The following is a 25,106-nucleotide window of genomic DNA, read 5'->3' as shown; positions in this document are numbered from 1 at the left end:
TTGCTAATCCTTGTTTCAAAAGTAATGGTTTGTTTGTTTTTAATCTGCTGATTTTCAAAAGCGCGGAGCTTCAGGATGATCTGTTAGTAAAGGGAATATCAACAAACATCATTTTTGATCACTGGTTTCCATAAAAGGATGCAGATCATAAGTAGGCATATATGTAAACACACAGTTTTCACCTGTTGCTTTTACAGCAGATGCCCTATGTGCCACACAACAAGACTGAATTCCAGACAACCATGTTGTTTTTATTTATATCTAATATGTAAGATAATTCACATTTTGTAATTAAAAATATCAATGCTTGAGTGGTTGGCATTAGGAAGGACATCAAGCTGTAGAAACACTCCAGATCAGACTGGTGCAGCCTCCTGGCTTCCCAGACCCCGGTCGAACTGTCCAACCCATGCTAGCATGGAAAACGGACATTAAACGATGATGATGTGGAACAGTTGATATGTATGCTTTTTACGAAAAGCATTTTCAAAGTTATAACTGGGAATTTAAACTAAGCCTAAAACTTGCTTTGCTTAATATATTCTATATTATTGCAATTAATTTTTGTTGAATAAGTTTGGGTGAAGACTGGTATGACAAAGCAATAAGGAATTTTTCTTAGACTGTAAATTTTTTTTGTGGTATTTGAAGAATTTTCTGTTCATAAACCAAATAGTTTAATGCAGAGAATTTGTATATTAAGTTTCAGAATGGAGTTGGGAAAAAACACTCTACTTGTAAAAGTACAAAAAATGCATTGGTTGAAAATGGTGTGAAATAGAAAAAGTCAACATTATAGTATGAGATTTCTGCCTTATACAGTTGTCTTTACTCAACAAGGTTTAATATTGTTGAAATCATTGCCTTTCTTACAAGCAAAGTAAGACTGGCACTGATCAAGCAGATATGATCAAAGATGTTCCGGTTCTGACCATCACACCTTTCTTTTTTGTTAGCAGTTTACTTGGGTCTAGCAACATTATCTAGCATTTCCTATTTTCAGAAGGTAGGAGATGCAATTTGAGGAAGATTCAATTGTTATCTCTAGCAGGTCTGCTGACTATCAATAGTCTTCCTATTTTGCTCAAAGCAAATAGTTTTGCAGATAAGTATTAAATACTGAGATTTCTGTTATAAGAACACACACTTCATGTATTAATACCAGCTCTATGTTATGTACCTGAACAAAATAATATTTTATGTTCATTGGCTCAGCCATGTTGTTTTTATAAATATACTGCATGTATGTAGATTGTTCATACTTATAATGGTGGGATCAGCCCAACAGTTAAGTTACTTCTGTGCTTTATCTTCCAACCAAAGTGTCAGTTATCTTAATAAAGTTCTAATTTAGGTAGGTGTACTTTGACATGTACCACCATTGATGCAAACCTGGCTTTGTAGTAAGAAGTTTGGTTCTGGATTCCGTCCCACTGCATAGCACCATGGGCAAGTGTCTTCTACTGAAGCCACAGGCTGACCAAAGATTTGGTAGGTGGAAACTGAAAGAAGCATGTATATTTCTATGTTTTCAGTTTGTTTACATCCCAGTGACTTAAGCAGTTCAGTAGAAAAAAAAAAGACCCATAGAATAAATATCCGGCAATAAATACTATGGTCAATTTATTCAACTAGCTTCTTCAAGGTAATGCTCCATCATAGCTGTAGTTCAATGACTGAAACAAGTAAAAAGTATCCTCACTTTACATTTGCTTTCCATGCTGGCATGGGTTGGATGGATTGTCACAATGTGAGTCGGTTCTTTGCCCCCTTAGCTGGATCCAAGTACTATGTTTCTCTGCTACACTCACTTTAGGTTTCTGTTGCACGGTGCTCTTCCTAACATCAATCACCTCACATGCAGTGTATTGTTTTGTTCCTTCTCAAGCCATGGCTGGTTTCCTTGGCGTATAGGTTCCCCACCTGGACAGGATGCCGGTCCGTCACAGGTGAGCGGCAAGATGCAGGAGGAAAGAGTCGGCAGAAGTTCGCCATTACCTTCTGGTGGAGCTTAGGTGTTTCGCTCATAAACTCACACATCACCCGGTCTGAGATTTGAACCCGCGAGTCTGCTGCTCTGACCACTAGGCCATGTGCCTCCAATGCAGTGTATTGGGTGCACCCTATATCATAGCATCATCACCAGAGAGGTTGTCATGACAAGACTAAAGAATCCATTCAACTCTACATAGTCTCTGCTCATTTGCTAGCCACTGAGTGCTCTATACAGTATCTCTGCACACTCAGGGCAATTTGGCTAATAGAAGAGTTATAATACGATGGAGAGAGAAACTAAAGAAGAATGTTGATGGCAGCCACATGTTCGCAGGTACAAGAGTCAGCTGAAAAATTCATAGGCTGACCAAGTCACTCACATTGGCCCAATGAGGTTATTTTTCAACATGGTCCACACTTCTTCCATCGGTGTTGCAGTGCTTGAATCCTATTGGTGAGGAAGCTTTTATCTTGTTGGTAAAAAAACTGCAGATATAACATCATCGTCACTGTGATACTGGTCCCCAGCCATGTGGTTTTTTTTTTTTTTCATGTTAGGGAACAGATGGGGTCAAATTATGAGAATAGGAAGGTTGATCAACCAGTTCAAAGACAGTCATGCACAGTAGCCACTGAAATGTAAAACTTTTGTATCAGAGTATTGTCCTGATAAAACAAGAACCCTTTTATCAATCTTCCTGTGCATTTGGTCTTGTTTGCCTTTCTTAACTGCTTCAGTATGTTGGCATTGATGGTGTGGTCCTTTTGAAGATAGTCCATAGACGCAATGCTTTTTGCATCCAAAAAACTGAGGCTATCACCTTCCCTGCTGATGAAATGATCTTGACCTTCTTTGGAGGAGGGGTATTTCTACTGGATGGATTGTCTCTTTGCCCCTGACTTGGGAAACCAGCTGGATCTGCCTCAAACAATATCAGATTACCCATGATGTGATCAGGTGTCAGAAAACATGACATCCACAGCAAAAATTTTCATTAGGCCAAGTTCATTCAGCACAATATTCTCGACTCTCTCACAGGATGTGTTAATAGCATTGGCTACCTGATTCCTAGTCAGTCACCTGTCCTCAATCATCGTAAGGTGCAAACAGTCAATGACTTCTTTAGTGGTGGCAGTTGCAGGACGTCCAAGACCTTTGGTCATCTTCAAGATTCTCCCTTTCATTCCTAAATTCAGCTGCCCCTTCTCCACTGTTGTTAAAGCTGAAGTGTCATCTAATGCCACATAAATGTCTTGGGGGAGGGGCTAAGCACTTTTTCTGCAGGTAATACCAAATTTTGTCCATTTTCAAGAGAAGTCACTATTAGTTACTATTGGAGTCTTCTTTAAACAGTGAGATGTCAGTTTGCCTGAAAAGAAACAATGCAGTTATTAATAAGAAGGGAATGAAATTAATGCATACAAGATTTCACAGCTCTAGCATCACTCCTTCTTAGTCAGCCTACAAACTTTTCAGCTCACCCTTCTATACACTTCTATATCCTCATCATTTAATGTCTGCTCTTCATGCTGGCATGGGTTGAACAATTTGGCAGGAGCTGGCCAGGCAGAAGACTGCACCAGGCTGCTTTGGTGTGGTTTTTATGGCTGGATACCCTTTCTAGCACCAAACAAGTGAATTGAGTGCCCTTTTTTTTTTTTTAACATATCAGCACAGATATATATATATATAAACATATACATAAACACATGTATATATATATTATCATTTAAAGTCTGCTTTTCATGCTAGCATGGGTTGGATAGTTAGGAACTGGTGAACCAGAGGACTGTGCCATGTACTGCCAGCTTTGGCATGGTTTCCATTGCTTAATGCCTACCACTTTAATACAGAGTATATTGAGGGTTTTTTATGTGACACCAGTGAGTCACCAAGTAATTTGTAAAACAAGATCCCTCAACTGATGAAGTGGAAGTAGAATTGAGGCAGGTGACTTTGTGCCAGCTGAGAGGTTAGACAATAATAGGGACTCGGAAACAGATGTCTTGCAGAAGAGGAGATACTTAGCTACGCTACTTGGAGAAGGTGAGAGAAGATGGCTGTGAGGTCAAGAAGTTCATATCACAATTATGTGGCTTTTAGTTCAATCCTACCGTGCAGCACTTTGGACAATTTTCTTCTTTAGCCCTGGGCCAAACAATGCCTTATGAGTGAATTTGATAATCAGAGATTGTCGTAAGCCCATATGTTTGTCGCTTGAAACTTGATAACTGGTGAGGTTTCTTTACATCCTTATACCTTAGCAGTTAATCAAAAAGTGATGTATATTCGAAATCATGAGGTCAATTTCATCAATTAAAAATTTCTTAAGTCAGTACCCCAGCATGGCCACAGTCCAGTGACTGAAACCAAGTAAAAAATAAAGACATGTGTATATCCAGTACACCCCGTAAAGTGACTGGTATTAGGAAGAGCGTCCAGCTGTAGAGACCATGCAAAAGTTAATTGGAGCTTGGTTTGCCAACTCTTGTCAAGCTGTCCAACTAATGCCAGCATGGAAAACGAATGTTAAATTATGACATTTTATATATATATAAAATATAAATTAGAGATAAAACTACTATTATGCAACTCAAACAGTGATAGACATAAATACATAAATAACAATATATATAATAATTTTTTTTTTTTTTCAAAAGGTATAAAATGAATATTAAATATAATATAATATGTAAATTATTATAATATAGTAAGTAAATATTTTATAATATAATATAATAAGTACTTATATTATATTTATCATTCATTTTATACCTTTTGAAAAAAAAAAATTAATTATTATATACTTGTTATTTGTGTATTGGTTTATGTCGATCACTGAGTTGCATAATAGTGGTTTTATCTCTAATTTATATTTTATATATATATATATATTGTGAAATTTGATTTAATACTAAATTGAATTTTTCCCTGTAAGTTTGGAGTTATACTCCCTAATATTATTATTATTATATATATATACCTGAGTAAGCAAGGTGGAAAAAAGAGTACTCAAATACCAGAGGTAGAGCAATATGTTTTATTTAAAAGCAGCAGAAATATAACGATAACTTTTGTTATATTTCTGCTGCTTTTAAATAAAATATATAGATAGATGGATGGAGTAGTGGAATAAACAAAGGGAATGAGACACACATGAAGAAAGAGAGACATATATAAATGTTTGTGTATGTGTATATATATATGTAATTTATACACACGCACATACAAATCAATAACTTATGTAAGTGGAAACTAGTACACTAAACTACCTTAGTGATAGTGTCATCACTCCTTCACAATAGACATCTACATATTCATTTTATCAGTTCGCTTATTAGATGATAAAAAGAAAATCTATTCTTTTATGAATTCTGGTAAAGTTTTGAGTTTAAATGAAAATTGACAAAGGTTTCATTGAAGAGTAATAAGTTTCTAGAGAACAAATTGACATAGCTCTCTGACCAGCATTAAATCTGCTATGACATTTCTAACAAGGTCATGTAATAAAGTTGTCTGGTGTATGCTTCTCTGTTTTGATTAACTATGACCATAAATGTGTGTGGTAAGAAGATTGCTTCCTAACCACATAGTCCAGAGTTCAGTCCCAATGTGTGGCACATTGAACAAGGGTCTTCTGCCATAGCCCCCGGCCAATCAACATGTTTGTGAGTGGATTTGGTAGATGGAAACTGAAAGAAGCCCATCGTACAGAAAATCTGTATATATCTGTCGCCTACCACCCACCTCTTGATAACTGGTGTTGGTTTGTTTCTGTCCTTGTAACTTGGTAGTTTTGCAAAAGAGACTAACAGAATAAGTATACGGCCTTAAAAAAAATAAGTAGGGGATCTATTTGTTTGACCAAACCCTTTAAGGTTTCAAAATATATTTATACATATATTTTATACACAAGGTGCAGGAGTGGCTGTGTGGTAAGTAGCTTGCTAACCAACCACATGGTTCTGAGTTCAGTCCCACTGCGTGGCATCTTGGGCAAGTGTCTTCTGCTATAGCCCCAGGCCGACCAATGCTTTGTGAGTGGATTTGGTAGACAGAAACTTAAAGAAGCCTGTCGTATATATATATATAGTATGTGTCTGTGTTTGTCCCCCTAGCATTACTTGACAACCGATGCTGGTGTGTTTACGTCCCCGTCACTTAGCGGTTCAGCAAAAGAGACCGATAGAATAAGTACTGGGCTTACAAAGAATAAGTCCCGGGGTCGATTTGCTCAACTAAAGATGGTGCTCCAGCATGGCCACAGTCAAATGATTGAAACAAGTAAGAGAGAAAGAGATATGCATGAAACCACTGAAAATTTCTGACCTGGAATTCAATAGAGTGATAAGGATCTTAGATCTGAACAGGATCTGTGTTCTTTGAGCCAAACAAGGTCTACATTTATTTGATCCATTCACATAAGGTATGGATTTCTCAATTACTTTCCATTTAATCACATGCAGTGTTTCGTTATCTTTCGAAGTCCACATGTAGCTAGTCAACTTCGTAGCTTTACTTTTGTCCCTGTGTTGGAAGGCATAGTGATTTTTAAATTCAGCTTTGCATAATCCAATATAGGCCTTCTTATCACTTGTATTATTTTTTAGGGTTGTAGTAACTGCTGCCTCGTATATGATAGATTTAGTCATACATCGTTGGTCAAGTGGAGAGAATCCTGGATTGCAACTGCATTCAGGCTCTTGGTATTGACCACGTGTAATGATACTCTTCATATTGGGGCAGCAGGTATATGATAATTTCACAGAACACCTATTAGATATTTCCAGTATCTGTGAGTGAATGGAAAGTGCTTGTCTAGGAGAAACAGGAATCTTTTAGCAATGTTAGTTTTTATATTAAGGGAAAAGGGAGGAGCAAACCAAATCATTTTCCTTGGCCTCTTTTTAGGTTTCTTATCATCCAGATTCATACTAGAGTGGTTATGTATTATTTTATCTGTGATGCCACTAGATCTATTATTAATATTTTGATTATTATTAGAGGGATAATATATTAATGTATCTTTGAAGTCTCTATTGGCTAAGGCCTTGTTATAATAAGGTGCAGCTTTCTTGAAAATTTCTTTGGAAGAAGAGAGGTTAGACACTGTTACTAATATTAGCTAGCAGGTTTTTAAATACTACAGGAGGGTGACATGGCTTTATGTATATATGCAAGTTTCTCATTAGGCTTATGGAAAGGTTTATACAAGGAGCAGTTTCAATCTAGGGAAATATCTACTATAGAGAGATTAGTAGCTACTGTAATTTTAAGTCCTAATTGATTAAAAGTAGAAATTAGCTGGTTCCTAAATCTATCAAGGGTGTGACCATAACACCCATGGGAAATACTCAAACTGTCGTCATGGTATCGAATAACGTCATGAGATGATATCTATTTAGAGGTAGTGACGACAATATCACAAAGGTAGTTTAGTGTACTGGTTTCCACCTACGGAGATTATTGATTTGTGTGGGGGTGGGGGTGGGGGCATTGTGTACATATATACATATATGCATACACACACAGAGACACCACATACATATACATATATATTAGCATGTATGTATTATGTGTGACTGTGTGTGTGTGTATAAATCTTTCACATTAAGAGATTAATTGGAAATGTTACTTTGATATAATATCCTGGTATCTCTGCTTACATATATATTTGTTTCTTTTTGATATCTGATATTTGTTATGGATCTTCTATAAGAATGAAGCTGTATAACTTAATTTGCCATTTCTATATACAAAGACCAAGAAGAAATCTTGTGGAGCAGAGTTTATTTTAATGAGATACCTATTGAAATCACCTGAGGAGAAACATCTACACTGAAGGATACACCTAAACCAAAGTTTCTGGTTCCCGCTCGCGAGGCATCAGTGTTAGATTGGTTGAAGCAATTGTAGTGATTAATAAATATTCTCGTATCTTCCATCTTTTGTCTCTCTCATTAAAACCCAATGAACTCTGAGACAGTGAATCTGCTTTACTGGCAAACTACCAGGTGTATACCAATATGGTTTATTAACTAGTACATATATATATATATGTATATATATATTATATATTATATATATATATATATATATATATATATATATAATATGTGACTGCTTGTGTATTGTTGGCGATTTTTTTCCTCCGTCTTCCCTTCGTTGAATCTTTCCTCTTCCTATGTTTCTGACGAAGAGCTCCGCTCGAAAGGTTGATTCCTCCTTCTTTCTTTCCTTTCCTGAGCATCCAATAACACTATACTTGTTCCACGTCCTTGCATTGTTGTGTTTTCATGTTTGGATTAACTATATATATATATTTTTTTTTCTTTCTTCTAATATGATGGAGATTGTGAAATTTTGGATTTATTAATCCCTAATGAGGACATGACATTCTTGAAATGACTATATACATATATATATATAAATTTAAAATAATAAGGGTGAAAAATTGAATATTAATTTGATTAATCTCAATTTAAAACCAGTGGTCTAGCATATTAAAATCTGAAGATACAGAAAAATTATATTACATACATATAAGAGGGATGACCACTACGTGGACATCCATATGCTAGATGTAGATCTGCTATGGTCTTACCACAAAGAAAGGAATGTTCTCAAGAAAATTTAGCAAATGCCAGAACGTAAGTGAGCAAGACAAATGAAAAGAAACAAAATATAGATTAATCACAAACTAGTTTTGTTATTACTGCTTACGTAATTGTCCGTAGCTCGTCAGTGTGATTGTCTTTGTATGTATGTATATAAGTATATATATATGTATTTATATAAGTATATATATATAAAAAATTAAATAAGGGTAGGAATTGATATTAATCAATTAAAACCAGTGGCCTAGCATATTTTTAAAAAATCCGAAGATTAAAAAATTTTTTTACATACAAAATTTAGAGGACTGACCACTAAAAGTGGACAGCCTACATGCTAGATATAGATGTCAAATCGCCATTTTCCATGAAGAATGTGTTCTCAAGAAAAAACTCAGCAAAAAATCAAAGTGTAAAAATAAGCAAGACAAATGACCACTTTTAGTGATCAGTCCTCTAAATTTTGTATACATATATATATAGATATTTATATATATATATCCCTCTCTCTCTCTTTCGGAGAGGCACAAGCACCTACACGCACATGTACACACACGGCAGTAACTTCCGCCTGCCGAATTCAATCACAAAGCTTCGGTCGGCTCGGGGCTATAGCAGAAGACACCTACCCAAAGTGCCACGCAGTGGGACTGAACCCGAAACCATGTAGATATATATATATATATATATCATCATCATCATCATCATCGTTTAGCGTCCGCTTTCCATGCTGGCATGGGTTGGACGGTGCAACTGGGGTCTGGGAAGCCATAAGGCTGCACCAGGCCCAGTCTGATCTGGCAATGTTTCTACAGCTGGATGCCCTTCCTAACGCCAACCACTCCATGAGTGTAGTGGGTGCTTTTTACGTTCCACCGGCACAGGTGCCAGGCGAGGCTGGCAACGGCCATGAACGGATGGTGCTTTTTACGTGCCACCAGCACAAGGCCAGTCGGGGCGGCGCTGGCAACGGCCATGTTCGGATGGTTCTCTTACGTGCCACCAGCACTGGTAACTCAGTTGCAATTTCCATTGATCGATTTCGATTCTGATTCTGATTCTCACTTGCCTCAACAGGTCTTCACAAGTAGAGTTTTGTGTCCCAAGAAGGGAAGGTATGCATAAGTGGGCTGGCTACATCCCATGTAGAAGTCCACGGGTTATGGTCTCACTTGTCCTGCCGGGTCTTCTCACGCACAGCATACTTCCAGAGGTCTCGGTCTCTAGTCATTTCCTCAGTGAGACCTAAAGTTCGAAGGTTGTGCTTCACCGCCTCGTCCCAGGTTTTCCTGGATCTGCCTCTTCCACAGGTTCCCTCAACCGCCAGGGTATGGCACTTTTTCACACAACTATCTTGATCCATTCTCGCCACATGCCCATACCAGCGCAAACGTCTCTCTTGCACACCACATCTGATGCTTCTTAGGTTCAGCTTTTCTCTCAAGGTACTTACACTCTGTCGAGTATGAATACTGACATTACACATCCATCAGAGCATACTGGCTTCATTTCTTGCGAGCTTACGCATATCCTCAGCAGTCACGGCCCATGTTTCACTGCCATGTAGCATGGCTGTTCATACACACGCGTCATACAGTCTACCTTTTACTCTGAGTGAGAGGTCTTTTGTCACCAGCAGAGGTAAGAGCTCTCTGAATTTTGCCCAAGCTATTCTTACTCTAGCAGTTACACTTTCAGCACACCCGTCTCCGCTGCTGACTTGGTCACGTAGGTAACGGAAGCTATCAACTATTTCTAGTTTTTCTCCCTGGAAAGTGACAGAAGTTGGTCTCAGAGCATTTTCAGTGTTTATTGTTCCTGAGCATCTGCCACATACAAAAACCATCTTCCTAGTTAGCCTTCCTTTGACATTGCTGCACCTCTTATGTGTCCATAGCTTACACTTGGTGCATCTTATAGAGTTTCTACCTACACCTTTTCTACAGATCGAGCAGGGCCATCTACCTGAAGGCGTTTGTGATTTGTCTACCTTCCTACTTATTAGGACTTTGGTTTTAGCTAGATTGACTCTAAGGCCCTTCGATTCTAATCCTTGCTTCCACACCTGAAACTTCTTGTCCAGTTCTGATAGTGACTCAGCAATTAGAGCAAAGTCATCAGCATAGAGGAGCTCCCAAGGGCATCCTGTCTTGAATGCCTCCGTTATTGAATATATATATAGATATTAATATATATATATATATATAATATATATATATATATATATATAATATATATATATATATATATATATATATATATATATATATATATATATATGTACATACATACATTCATACATACATACACATACTCACACATACATAATATGTATATATGTGTATATGTATGTTTGTATGTATATTAGCAAAAGAGGCAATGTTAATATCAAGAGTTAATATTAATCCTCATTTAACGATAGAACTAACTATACTGTGGGGGGGGGGGGAACATAAGAGAAACTTTCATATTGACTTTTGGTGAAAAATGCACCCTTGTTTATATCGCTAGCTGGGAGATAAATACCCACCACCTCCAGCACCAACAACACCATTATGTATATATGCATGTATGAATGTGTGCATGCATGTATGACTGTATGTATGTATGTATATATATATGTATATATATGTATATATGTAAAAAAATTTTCGAAAAAATTTCTATCAATGGCCAGCATATTATAAAATACCTTTAAAGGTTAAATTTATGAACAACTTATAAACAAGGGCAAAAGAAAAAAAATTTCTAATGCCAAATATGCCAAAAATAGACAAATTCGTCAATAACCATATAATTTATCACTATAAGCACATGTATGTATATTTGTATGTATGCATATGTATGTTACTTGTCTAAGGAACTGGACTTGATGTAGTAGATTATTTGTGTATTAACTTGGATAGGTGTATGAGATGTTTTGAGACAGGTGTGTTTATCATGGGTATTTGGTGTCACTGTTCCAACATTGACTTATTTGACATGAGATGTTTTTGCTCCCAGGACCTTTTGGCACCATGAACATTTTGTTTTTATTCTAGTTGGCACCAAACTTGAAATCGTAACCACTAAACTACTTGACTGCTAAATTTCATTTAGCTTTCTGCTTCGCTTTATGTACAAAATGGCTGGTGAAACATTGGCAAAATGTGGAAAAGAAAAATTTTCTCACAATGGGTATCTGCACATCTTTGACAAAACAGAACTGACAGTGAATTTACATTTTGGCACTGTGTGTAGAAAAGTCGTAGAGAAACATTAAGATGTATTAAGTAACACTTATCGTTACACACACATCTCTCTCTCATGTTTCCTCTCTCTCTCTCTCTCTCCTCTCGCTTTCTCTCAGTCTCTCTATCTCTCCTCTTGCTTTCCTTCAATCTCTCTCTCTCTCTCTCTCTCTTTTTGCATTCTCCTAGTCTCGCTCTCTTTCTCCCCCTCCTCTCTCTCTCTGTTTATGTGAGAGCGTGCTTCTTTTTATGTGTATAAGAGGAAAAGTATTTATGTCAACCAGGTTCAATTAACAAATCCTAATTCTCTCTTGCTCTCTTATTTCTCTATTTGTTCATGTACATATCTGGCGCACAAGCATTTTTGTGTTTGCCTCCAGTCCCAAAATATACATTTCCCAGAAAACAAAAAACCATCACCAAAGAAGTTCAATGTCCATTCAACCACATGAAAGTACCAGCATCAAATCATTTCCTTCCACCCGGGGTAGCTTTGTCTCCAAGGGTGGATCCTAAAATTCTAAAATAAACTTAAGGATTGAGAAGGCTTCAATTTTCATTTATTTTTTTATTTTTTCTAATAACACAAATCATATAAATTTGATTTGGGTTTTAGCGAGGGGGCCTAAATGAATGCATTGAGGCCTAAGCCCTGGTAATCTTATGACTTTTTGTTAATATGAGTCAGGATAAATATTGATAAGAAAATACGAAGGCAAGTTAAAATTGACAGCACAGCAATATTTATTTCCAATTCTAAAATGAATACATCAACTGGCACAAGAAGTAGAACTCTGTTAAAAACATTATACGGTTTCAAAATGTTGAAGACAATTGTTAGAAGAAATGTAAAACATAGAATCAAAGATTTTGGTTAGAAATCTCTTCCTGCCAAAGCTGCAAAGTGGAATACACTGCTCTCATTGTTAAAGATCTGACTCACTTGTAGCCAGCTCACCTCCCTAAAGAATTAGGGAGAAAAATCATCCCTTAAAAAGCTGATTGTAGGGGTACTTGGCTAGTCTGTCACATTAAGGTGTCGATAGTCCATGCAAAGCCAAATGAACTTGACCATCATGTGATAAACTAAAATGTGAGTGTATGAGTATGTGTCTCACAGTGTGTGTGTCTTTCTGTGTTAGGTAGATTATTAAACATACTATATGCATGTGAAGGGCCGGTCAGTGTCAATACAAAATTTTATTTTCATTTCCATTATTTTCATTTTGATTAAAACAAGATAACGTTTCATAAAGATAATCTTTCTATAGTCAACAGGACATTTTATATCACAACAACAACAGCATCTCATTTTGTGTATTTGTCTGTGAGTGTGTGTGTGTTAGTGTATGAGTATGTATATGTCTCATAGTGTGTGTGTGTGTCTTTTTGTTAGGTATGTTATTAAACACACACACATCTATACATGCATATACATATGTAACGGTACATTATTAAATACACACACACCTACACATTCATACACATATGTGATGAGTGACATGTGTGTATGTATGTCTGTGTGTGTCTATCTTACTATATGTGTGTGAGGGCTGGCCAGTCTCAATATGAAATTTTAGTTTCATTTTCATTAAAACAATATAACATTTCATACGACAACATCACATTTTGTATATGACTGTGTATCTGTCTGTGAATGTATGTAAGTGTATGAGTGTCTACATGTCTCATACAGTGAGGGTCTTTCCACATTAGGTACCTGATTAAACACACATACATACACATGATGGGTGAATGTAGCAAGGATGGCATGTATGAATGACGAAGCCACCTTGAGCAAAATCCTATGAACCCGGAAAAATTTAAAATAGAGGGTTACCTACTTGCAAACAAATATGGTAACATGTAACATTATTGACCGAGGTTACCGTGGTCTTTTCCATAGGCTTTTCTTTCCACAGATAAACCTTATCTGCTTCCCCCTTTACACTTTACATCATGACATTTCTGTGATACACGATCCCTATTGATCGATTTTTTTCTTTTTTTCTTTCCTTTTTTTTGTTATTTTTCTTCCCCTTTAACGATTCCTTTTGATCGAAAACCTACCCCACTTTTTTTTTCTCTCCCCAAAAGGAAAAGCTCTACTTTGTAATCTGTCCTGTCTGTGTGCAGCCCAGTGTGGCTAATAAAGAAACATATAAATACCAACAAACCTGAAGACTGCACCAACAAAGCAGTTTCCTGCATGAACTTCCGTATCAAAGCATATTCCCCAATTACTCTTACCAACCACATTTTTTAAAGTAATTCTTTGTTTTCTTCTTTCGTATTTGTGTCTCTCCTTACTAACTGTCAGCCACTGATGCGGTCATTTTTAAGTAATTCATTTCTACATATTCTCATATGACTGCATAAGCGCACTTTATGTTTCTTATTCTACAGCCACACCAGCAATCCAATGCCAACCCTTTTCACCTTCTGCAATATTTCAACAGTTCACTTCCCCCGTCGCTGTCTCCCATTGCAGCCAATTTTCAGGTACAATATCTCCATTACACCTCCATTCATTTGACAGCCAACCATAGGATGAGTCATGTTAGAAGCAGTGCTGACCTCCTCAATGGCCACTATAACCACTAACAGCTTTCTGGTGGGTTCAAAAATTACATACCCCACCACTCCCAATTTTCCATGACAGGTTAGGGCCTAGAATCCTTCAGACAGACGTATTACATGTTGCTCAGTCAGATTAGACCATCATTTACTCCACAAATGTTTCATCATCAATGCTGCACTTTCCCCTATCACCTGTTTCAGCATAACTGTAATCTATATATACACACAAACTATACCACTTTAATCCCGAGCAATGTTAGGTATCTCTGCTAGTGTGTGTGTATATATATATATATATTGGGAAGCACTCCGTCGGTTACGACGACGAGGGTTCCAGTTGATCCGAATCAATGGAACAGCCTGCTCGTGAAATTAACGTGTAAGTGGCTGAGCACTCCACAGACACGTGTACCCTTAACGTAGTTCTCGGGGATATTCAGCGTGACACAGAGAGTGACAAGGCCGGCCCTTTGAAATACAGGTACAACAGAAACAGGAAGTACGAGTGAGAGAAAGTTGTGGTGAAAGAGTACAGCAGAGATCACCACCATCTCCCGCCGGAGCCTCATGGAGCTTTAGGTGTTTTCGCTCAATAAACACTCACAACGCCCGGTCTGGGAATCGAAACCACGATCCTATGACCGCGAGTCCACTGCCCTAACCACTGGGCCATTGCGCCTCCACATATATATATATATATATATATATATATATACACACATACATATTTATAAATATATATACATATACAAATATATATATATATATATATACTTATTTATATACACACACACCCAGACACGCAGCATTTGAGTTTGTGACTATGTGATAGTGATTCCCAATTCTCCTTGAGATGAAATATATATTCTGTCATCTATGTATACAGATAGCATAGCATGTTGTCTTATTTGTACAAGTGACAAACACCAATGACCACCACTCCTACCTCCACCACCACACCGACCACTATACTACCACTGCCACATCACCACCACCACCAAAAACACCAACTACTACAACAACTACTACTACTACTACTACTACTACTACTACTACTACTGCTGCTGCTGCTGCTACTACTACCACTAATACTGCTGTTGCTGCTACTACTACTACTACTACTACTACTACTACTCCTGCTACTACTACAACAAAAGATGCGTGATTATAGACATGTTCTTAGTCGTTTATCAATATATTGAAAGTTATTTCAGTGAAAGGCTCAAACCAACACGACAAAATCAATAATATCAAGTTATGTGACTTCTTTTTATAGTGAAACAGTAGGATCCAAACAAATTAGTATTAACTGATGTCTGCAAACAGTGAGTAAAAAGTGGAATACATAACAGGAATAAACTCAAGTGCCATGATCAGGTGGACATGTCTAATGCCTAATTATTCAGTGAGAAATTTCTACGAAAGAGTACTGCTTGAGACGTTAGACCTTTGAACTACCTGGTTACTTCTTAAGGTACCAAACTAGATAATAGCAACCAATATTTGCAACAACTGAGCGTCAGTGCTATTTGATGGCCAAGGTATTCTGCACTTTAATTAGATGAAACCAAACTGGAGCTACAATAATAGTTATGTGCTCCTGGCATTATATTTGAACAAAATTTGCTAATTAACAATAACTTATTATAGGTAAGTATATTACTAATGGAAACAAGCAACGGTATTACGATAGTGGGAAAATGAACTGCTTATATGGGAAAATACTGATGTAATTGTTGTTGTGCATACTAATTATGGTATGAAAATTCACTCTAACTTTAGAGAAATCTGTAAAGCAGAAGGAATGCTGATAGTAATGTAAACCCAAACCTATTTTCAAATATACAGGGTGACTCAAATATAGGTTTATAGTTCTCATGTAGGCACTTTAAATTTCTTTTAAAACATTTTATTGCATTTCAATTCTATCTTACAAACTGAAAAGGGAGCTTGATAAAATTAGCCAAATTAGCATAGAATAATGGTTTCATATTTTTTTATAATTAAGATCTAAACTGTTAATATATGAATGCAAAAGAAATAGCTGAATAACTGAATACCTACTTTTGGGCCACCCTGTATTTTTCTGAGTTAGTTCTCTTAAGTATAGACATGAAATTAAATATAGTGCATACATGGTATTTGATTGGTAGATCACCACACTGAATCATAATAGGTTATATATAATATAGGAAGCGTTCTTCAAAAAATAAGTTATATTGGATAAAATTTGTGTTTAATTATGAATGTTATTGCTTGAGATTTGCAAAGGAAATTAGTTGACAACTTAAAAAACCCATTTTTAATCTCTCTATATATAAAACTGAAGTTGTCTGTGTATGGAAGGTTTGGTAGCCTTCAACTAACACTATCTCCTCCAAGACCCTGCGGCACAAGTTGACCAAAATTGAGAGTATGATAGAAGAAGGCTTGCTCTTCCTTCCGTAGAAGAAAAAATTCAAATCGGATCGTGTTAACACCAAAAATTATTTACATCAAAAAGGTGCTTTTTTCTATGAAAATCTCTATTTTTTACGATTTTGTGACTGCTGTGTCGCCATTTTTTGGTGTATTTCAACCAGAAAAATGTTCACTTAAAGAGAATAACAAGCTACATAATGCAAAATTTTTACTTTTCAAAAATTCCAATTCTAAAGGGTCAAAACAAACCCAAGCAACACCGGGCTATACTGCTAGTTGATGAATAAACTTTGAGTACAACTCTCTTAGGAACAGTGGGTAGAAAGGATGGATGGATGGTTGGATGGATGGATGGATGGATGGATAGATGGATGGAACAATTTTCTAAAGCTAAGTCATACATTTGGAAATATACCATAAATTTTCTAGTAAGTTAATAAACTGACCAATTCATAAAGCTTCAGTTCTGGTTTTCTAAAATTCACTTTATTTATGACGTTAAATGTTCCCATTTTTCTTGCAAAATTTTCTTTGCAAAGATCAGTAGGATATCAGTGTCTAACCTTTGCACATTTTTTTTGTCTTGTTCACTTTTGGATATTATTGTTAAGAAAGTTTATTGGCGCACTATGGGTGATTGTTTATAAGCAATATTGTTATCTTGTATAAAACTAAAATTTAAGATTATCAAAAATGAAGTTACGAGATATGTGAACAAATCATCAAACCACCCCACTAATATATTAAAATCAGTAGTCAAAAGTATTTCTAAAAGAATTACGAAATCATCAACAAATGAAATTTTTAATACCCATTCCCACCACTATAACTTCACTTTGTCAAAGGCAGGATACAACCATGGAATTACTTTTCTTAATCTGGAAAGTCTTAAAGTCAACCATCTTATACACCTGACTTATTGATAGTAGCAAGGCTGTGTATTGAATCAATCATTGTCAGAGAAATTGATTTTGATACTGTTATTAGAAATTTTGCTGCTAAAAAAATCCAGAAAGCTCATTTCATTAGCTGATTAGACTTATCATTGCTCTGCATAGAGTAAATTGTTACCTGGTCATTCTGGTGTGCAGGGAATAAAGCACTTATGAAGGTTTCCCCAGAGGTCATCTTCAGATAGCCTATAATTAGTCATTACATTAAGTTGTGCTTTCATAAGCATTTTCTAAAAACTGGTTTCTATTCATATTTTATTATAACTATTTTTTTTTCTATATACACAAGAGGAAAACATCAGTCTAAATTTCCTGTTATGCTATTATAATTACTGAAAAGATTTGATAGAGTATTTATTGTCCAGACAATGCTTAGTCTTACTTGTCAATAAAAGATGTACAGCATATATGTGTCAATGTGTATATTGTGTACACACACACTTACACATATATATAGTAACACAAAGGGAGGAATTTCAATTATCCCCACGTGGTGAATTGTAATGCAAAAAATATATATAAATTAAGAGAAGATGCACACACTTTATATAGTTCTAATATATTTTATATTGTGTTTGTCAACTGGTTTCATTTTCACTAATCATGATATTGAAGTTATTGTAATTTCATATTTTCTTTAGAAGATTTTAGTCCATGTTGTGTGTGGAGAAGTTTATGAATAAATGATTTAGCAAATAGAAAAATGTAAGGTGAAGTAATTAGTGCTTGTTATTATCGGAGACAGGGGAGATAATTGTTTGCTTAGTATTTGGGTTTATTTTTTGATTTGGTTGAATCTTGGTTGTTTTTTTTTTGTTGTTGGTCAGTTATTTTTAGTGTTTGGGCAGAAAAAAGTCATTCTAAAATTGTTTTTTAACATAAGCATGCCCAAACAAGTCAAATGCTTACACAGAGCAGGTTTTACAGCCACATCATCCAAACTGGGTGAAACAGGGCTTAGCTGCTAGTATATAAATATATATATATATAATATATATGCATATATATATATATATATATATATATATATATATATATACTATTGGATTTTACTCACAAGGTATTGGAATCTTATATGTATACCATTCTGCCTAAATAATGGATCTACAAATGCAATATCCCTGCATATCTCACATCTATTTTCATTCCTCCACTTCACTCTCTATATCGTATCTTACCTAAATTAGCTATTGCTTAACCATTTTCTCATACCGTCTCCGATGAAGGGATATAATAAATATCCTGGAAACAGCTGTAAGACCTTCTATTTATAAATGTTCTAGAATCTTCACAGCCTTGATTTTTTTATCTCATTCTGAAATATATATATATATAATATATATATATATATATTTATAATAGATCTGGGCTACGAGTGATACATATAAAAAAAACCCCCACACACAGACATATATGTGCACATACATATACATATATATATATAGCAAAAACTGTCTGATGAACGGCAACGCGAAACTCAGAATATCAGGTTTTGTTGAATTTTCTGCTGCTTTAAATAAAGTATATATATATATATATATGTATGTGTGTGTCTCTGTGTATGTCTGTATGTTTTCATATGTATACACACACACATTAGTGTGTCTTTGTGTTTGTTTTTGTCCCCACCTCTGCTTGACAGCCAGTGTTTGTCTATGTATATGTAACTTAGCAAAGTTCAGTAAATAAGCACAATAAGTACTGCACTCCAATTTGTTCAACTGAAATCCTTCCACATGGTTCTGGGTTCAGTCCCACTGCGTGGCACCTTGGGCAAGTGTCTTCTACTATAGCCTCGGGCTGACCAAAGCCTTGTGAGTGGATTTGGTAGACAGAAACTGAAAGAAGCCCTTCGTATATATGTATATGTATATATATATATATATATATGTGTGTGTGTGTTTGTGTGTCTGTGTTTGTCCCCCCAACATCGCTTGACAACCGATGCTGGTATTCTTACGTCCCTGTAACATGGTGGTTTGGCAAAAGACACCGATAGAATAAGTACTAGGCTTGCAAAGAATAAGTCCTGGGGTCGATTTGCTCGACTAAAGGCAGTGCTCCAGCATGGCCACAGTCAAATGACTGAAGCAAGCAAAAGAGTAAAAGAGTAAAGGATTGCAAGGCTACAATCCAGTAACTGAAACAAGTAAAAGATGGGAAAATAAAACAGAAAAGATTTGTTTGAGAGTTAAGAAAAACATTAAGTTTTAAAGCTAAGCATTTAAGAAAACAGTAAAGAAAAGAATTGCTTAAGTGGTTTTGACACATTTTCCAATACTCCACTGACACACATGAGCAGAATTAATAAGCATTAGTGTAGATTAATGTATTAATAACACTAAATATATATACATAGCATTTGTGTTATTTAGATTATAGATGGCTGTTACTTGTGAATGAACATGGCTTGATAGTGTGAACGATGCTTCTTTTATTAATTGTTCTGTGGAGCTTAACACCTGTGTAGTTGCAAGCAGTTATAGACACCTGCTTGGTTCTTTCACCTTTGATCCAGCAGCATAGCTGGGAGAGAGAGAGGGGGAGGGGGGAGAGAGAGGGGAGAGGAGAGAGAGAGGGGGAGGGGAGAGAGGGGAGAGAGAGAGAGAGAGAGAGACTGGCAGACAGACAGAGTTGCACCAGCATTCAGCTATTAGTCATTTATAGGTGAGTAGACCAGTGCAAAGTTAAACAGAGTGCCTTGTTCAAGGACACACTGCACTGCTTTTCCAGGATTGAATCTAAGGTCTTATGATTACGAGCTGAATACTCTAACTTCTACGTCATGTGTTTTCATCTATTAACAATCCTTTGTATGAATTTAAAGCCTTAAATTATATTTCAAAAACATGATTCAAGATACATCATGCAGTGCAGCCACTGCACTTTTGCACATAGTTTGAGAATAATTGTAATAGAAAATTATTTATGTAGAATTTGGCAGCTATTTTTACCAAATCTAGTGACTACGCATAAGCTCTCTCATATGCTTTTTGTTTTTGTTTTGTTTTTTTTTCATTTTTTTTTCAATTTATTTTTTTTATCCCAGGTGTGTAATTGTGTCATTCAGTACTTGATAAAAGCAATAAAATTATAGCATGATGACTCATTTACTGACTATTGACAAATGTACATAGTATACACATAGTATTTAGCCCTTGGTCAACACTGACTGAGCAGACATATGATCAAAGGAATTACAACTATGACTGTCTTATCTTATTTCCGAGTAAAAGCAAAGAAAAGATTCCAAGAAAACTTGTTGTTGTTTGAACCAGAAGTTTTTTTTTATGTATTGTAATATTTTCTTATGTAAACGTCTGATGTATCTAGGACTACATTATCAAATGTATTGTTTAATTTCCATGATTGTTGTGAATCGACGGATAAATGGCTGTTGCTGCTGTTGCTGTTGCTGTTGAGCGAATGGTCTTCGTCCCAGAGCTCGCAAGATGGGAGAAGTCCGAAACATGGTCCTTTGCTATTCGTAAGATCCACAGAAGAGAAAGCAGGTCAACCCCTACACCGAGAGCATCGACGGATGGATGAATGCGCATCCAGGTTCAGCGGTTGCATAGGAAGCCAGGGACAAGAAACAGGAAGAAAGAGTGAGAGAAAGTTGGGGGCGAAAGAGTACAACAGGGGTTGCAACCACCCCCAGCCAGAGCCTCGTGGAGCTTTAGGTGTTTTCGCTCAATAAACAGCTGTTGCTGCTTTTAGATTTTAGCAACTGCACAGAAGCTCCCTAGTTGGTTCGTTATTTTGTTAGGGCTTTAGCATCAGGTAAGACCGACTCTAGTAGATCTATGATCAGAGATGCTTTCATCATAACAATCTCATCTCTTTTGATATGTATAATAAGGACCAGTACTTTATCTTATGTATAAAAAGATTCTACTGTTATTTTATACAGGCTGAGCAACCACACACACACACACACACACACAACACACACACACACACACACACACACACACACATATATATATATATATATTCCACCAAGGTCAACTTTGCTTTTCATCTTTTTAGAGTTGATGAAATAAGTACCAGTTGTACACTAGGGTTGATGTAATTAACTAGCCCCACTATAATAGAAAAAATTCTTCTTCTTCTTCTTCTTGTGAGTGGATTTGGTAGACGGAAACTGAAAGAAGCTTGTCGTATATATGTATATAGATGTATATGTGTGTATATGTTTGTGTGTCTGTGTTTGTCCCACCAACATCGCATGACAACCAATGCTGGTGTGTTTATGTCCCTGTTACTTAGCAGTTTGGCAAAAGAGACCGATAGAATAAGTACTAGGCTTACAAAGAATAGTCCTGGGGTCGATTTCTTTAACTAAAGGCAGTGCTCCAGCATAGCCGCAGTCAAATGACTGAAACAAGTAAAAGAATAAAATAGTATAAAGATAAGAATGTGTGTGTGTGTGTGGGGGGGGAGTGCGTGGGTGTGTTTGTCTGTCTGTCTGTGTGAATTTCTAAAAATTGAGAACTACGCAACTGATTTCATTCAAATTTTACACATGCCTTACTTAGGGTCCATGTAGAGCCATGGGCCAAAGACATTTTCAACTTTTTGCCTAATCTGAGCCCAGAGCAATCTCTTATCTCTTCCACTATTTCAGTATTATGTGTCAAAAGCGAAACAATAACATCTCTATTGAAATGTGAGATACTTTCAGTTTAATAGTTTCACTATTAATACTGAAACTATTAAAGTGAAGCTATTATCTCACATATATACGGGCATACAGGCATACATACATATATATATATATGAGAATTTTTGTCTGTGTGAATCTCTAATGCGTGGATTTCCCACATTTTAGACCTCCATGTGCTCCATTTCTCAGGAGCAAAAACCGTTGAATAGGTTTTATAAGATTTGGATTTTAGAATCTGGGCATAAACATGAGTAGTATGGGATAAATACGTCTTGATTAGAATTTTTGTTAGGGTGTGTAAAGAGGGAAAGAACCCTCATCAAAATTCTTAATCTGCAATTTTGATGAAATTCGAATCATAGGTATTCCAGTTCATTAGAGGAAATATAAAAGAAAAGTCTAATTCTTCAATTCCCTGTGATACGGGCAACGCTGGGTATCTCTGCTAGTACACAATAAAGTAAAAGATTCAGGGTTAGAAATGAAACAGGATTGAAAATATATTTTCCCCTCTTCTCGCTTAATCCAATACATCAACATCTACCATCATCCAATGTTTACATTGAGCGTTTAACAATATTAACAGAACACCCATCCAATACACTCTACTTTAATAATGGTTTCATATTTTGGCACAAGGCCAGCAATTTTGAAGGAGGAGTAAATCAATAACATCACCCCAGTACTCAACTGTTACTCTTTTTATCGACCCCAAAAGATAAAACGCAAAGTCAACCTCAGCGGAATTTGAACTCAGAACATAAGAATGGAAGAAATGCCACGAATCATTTTGCTCGTATATTGGTTTCTAATTTTGGCACAAGGCCAGCAGGTTTGGGGGAGGGGCTAAGTCGATTACATCGACCCCAGCGTTCAACTGGTACTTAATTTATTAATCCTGAAAGGATGACAGGCAAATTTGACCCTGGCAGAATTTGAACTCAGAACGTAAAGCCAGACGAAATGCTGTTAAGCATTTTGCATGGTGAACTAATTAATGATTCTGCCAGCTCACCACCTATCACTTTATTTTAACCCGTCTGTATTCAGGTTGCTCTGTGAAACGTATTGCTTATTTATTCATATTGCATTGAATTAAATATGAATTATAGGCGCAGGGGAGGCTGTGTGGTAAGCAGCTTGCTTACCAACCACATGGTTCCGGGTTCAGTCCAACTGTGTAGCACCTTGGGCAAGTGTCTTCTACTATAGCTTTGGGCCAACCAAAGCCTTGTGGGTGGATTTGGTAGATGGAAACTGAAAGAAGCCCGTCGTATATATGTATATGTATATATGTGTGTGTGTTTGTCTACCCAACATCGTTTGACGACCGATGCTGCTGTGTTTACGTCCCGTAACTTAGCGGCTCAGCAAAAGAGACAGATAGAATAAGTACTAGGCTTACAAAGAATAAGTCCTGTGGTCGATTTGCATGACTAAAACTCGGTGCTCCAGCATGGCCACAGTCAAATGACTAAAACAAATAAAAGAGTAAAGAGTATCTTGCTGCTTTGAGATTTTGATAATGTGATTATTTACTTTTAGAATGAATTTATCAGAGACTGGATCTGGCCAGATCTGGCCATTGTAAGGTAGAGACTGAACTGGAATGACATTATAAGAGACTGGATCTGGCCAGATCTGGCCATTGTAAGGTAGAGACTGGACTGGAATGACATTATAAAAGACTAGATTTGGCCAGATCTGGCCATTGTAAGTTAGAGACTGGATTGGAATGACATTATAAGAGACTAGATCTGGCCATTGAAAGGTAGAGACTGGACTGGAATGACATTGTAAGAGACTGGATCTGGCTAGATCTGGCCATTGTAAGGTAGAGACTGGACTGGAATGACATTATAAGAGACTGGATCTGGCCATTGTAAGGTAGAGACTGGACTGGAATGACATTATAAGAGACAGGATCTGGCCAGATCTGGCCATTGTAAGGTAGACACTGGACTGGAATGACATTATAAGAAACTGGATCTGGCCATTGTAAGGTAGAGACTGGACAGGAATGACATTATAAGAGACTGGATCTGACCAGATCTGGCCATTGTAAGGTGGAGACTGGACAGGAATGACATTGTAAGAGACTGGATCTGGCCATTGTAAGGTAGAGACTGGACTGGAATGACATTGTAAGAGACTGGATCTGGCCAGATCTGGCCATTGTAAGGCAGAGACTGGACTGGAATGACATTGTAAGAGACTGAATCTGGCCAGATTTGGCCATTGTAAGATAGAAACTGAAATGGAATGACATTGTAAGAAACTGGATCTGGCCATTATAAGGTGGAGACTGGACAGGAATGACATTGTAAGAGACTGGATCTGGCCATTGTAAGGTAGAGACTGGACTGGAATGACATTGTAAGAGACTGGATCTGGCCAGATCTGGCCATTGTAAGGCAGAGACTGGACTGGAATGACATTGTAAGAGACTGAATCTGGCCAGATTTGGCCATTGTAAGATAGAAACTGAAATGGAATGACATTGTAAGAAACTGGATCTGGCCATTATAAGGTAGAGACTGGACAGGAATGACATTGTAAGAGACTGGATCTGGCCAGATCCGGCCATTGTAATGTAGAAACTGGTCAGGAATGACATTATAAAAGACTGGATCTGGCCAGATC

The 25,106-nt window shown here is 36.6% G+C and overlaps 1 long non-coding RNA gene across 1 annotated transcript in view; it reads right to left on the bottom strand.

Moving 5' to 3' along the window:
* Positions 1–776: 776 nt before the first annotated feature.
* Positions 777–25,106, bottom strand: part of LOC118764926 — a 41,707-nt gene continuing 17,377 nt past the window's right edge. The window contains exons 2-3 of the long non-coding RNA XR_005000764.1: positions 2,086–3,365; positions 777–1,839 (exon numbers count right to left, since the gene is read on the bottom strand). This is a non-coding gene — a long non-coding RNA (uncharacterized LOC118764926). The remainder of the gene's footprint in view (positions 1,840–2,085; positions 3,366–25,106) is intronic.

Source organism: Octopus sinensis, linkage group LG9, assembly GCF_006345805.1.
Source record: "Octopus sinensis linkage group LG9, ASM634580v1, whole genome shotgun sequence".
NCBI lineage: Eukaryota > Metazoa > Mollusca > Cephalopoda > Octopoda > Octopodidae > Octopus > Octopus sinensis.
Note: the sequence above shows the minus strand (reverse complement) of the source record. Positions and strands in the feature narration are given on the sequence as shown.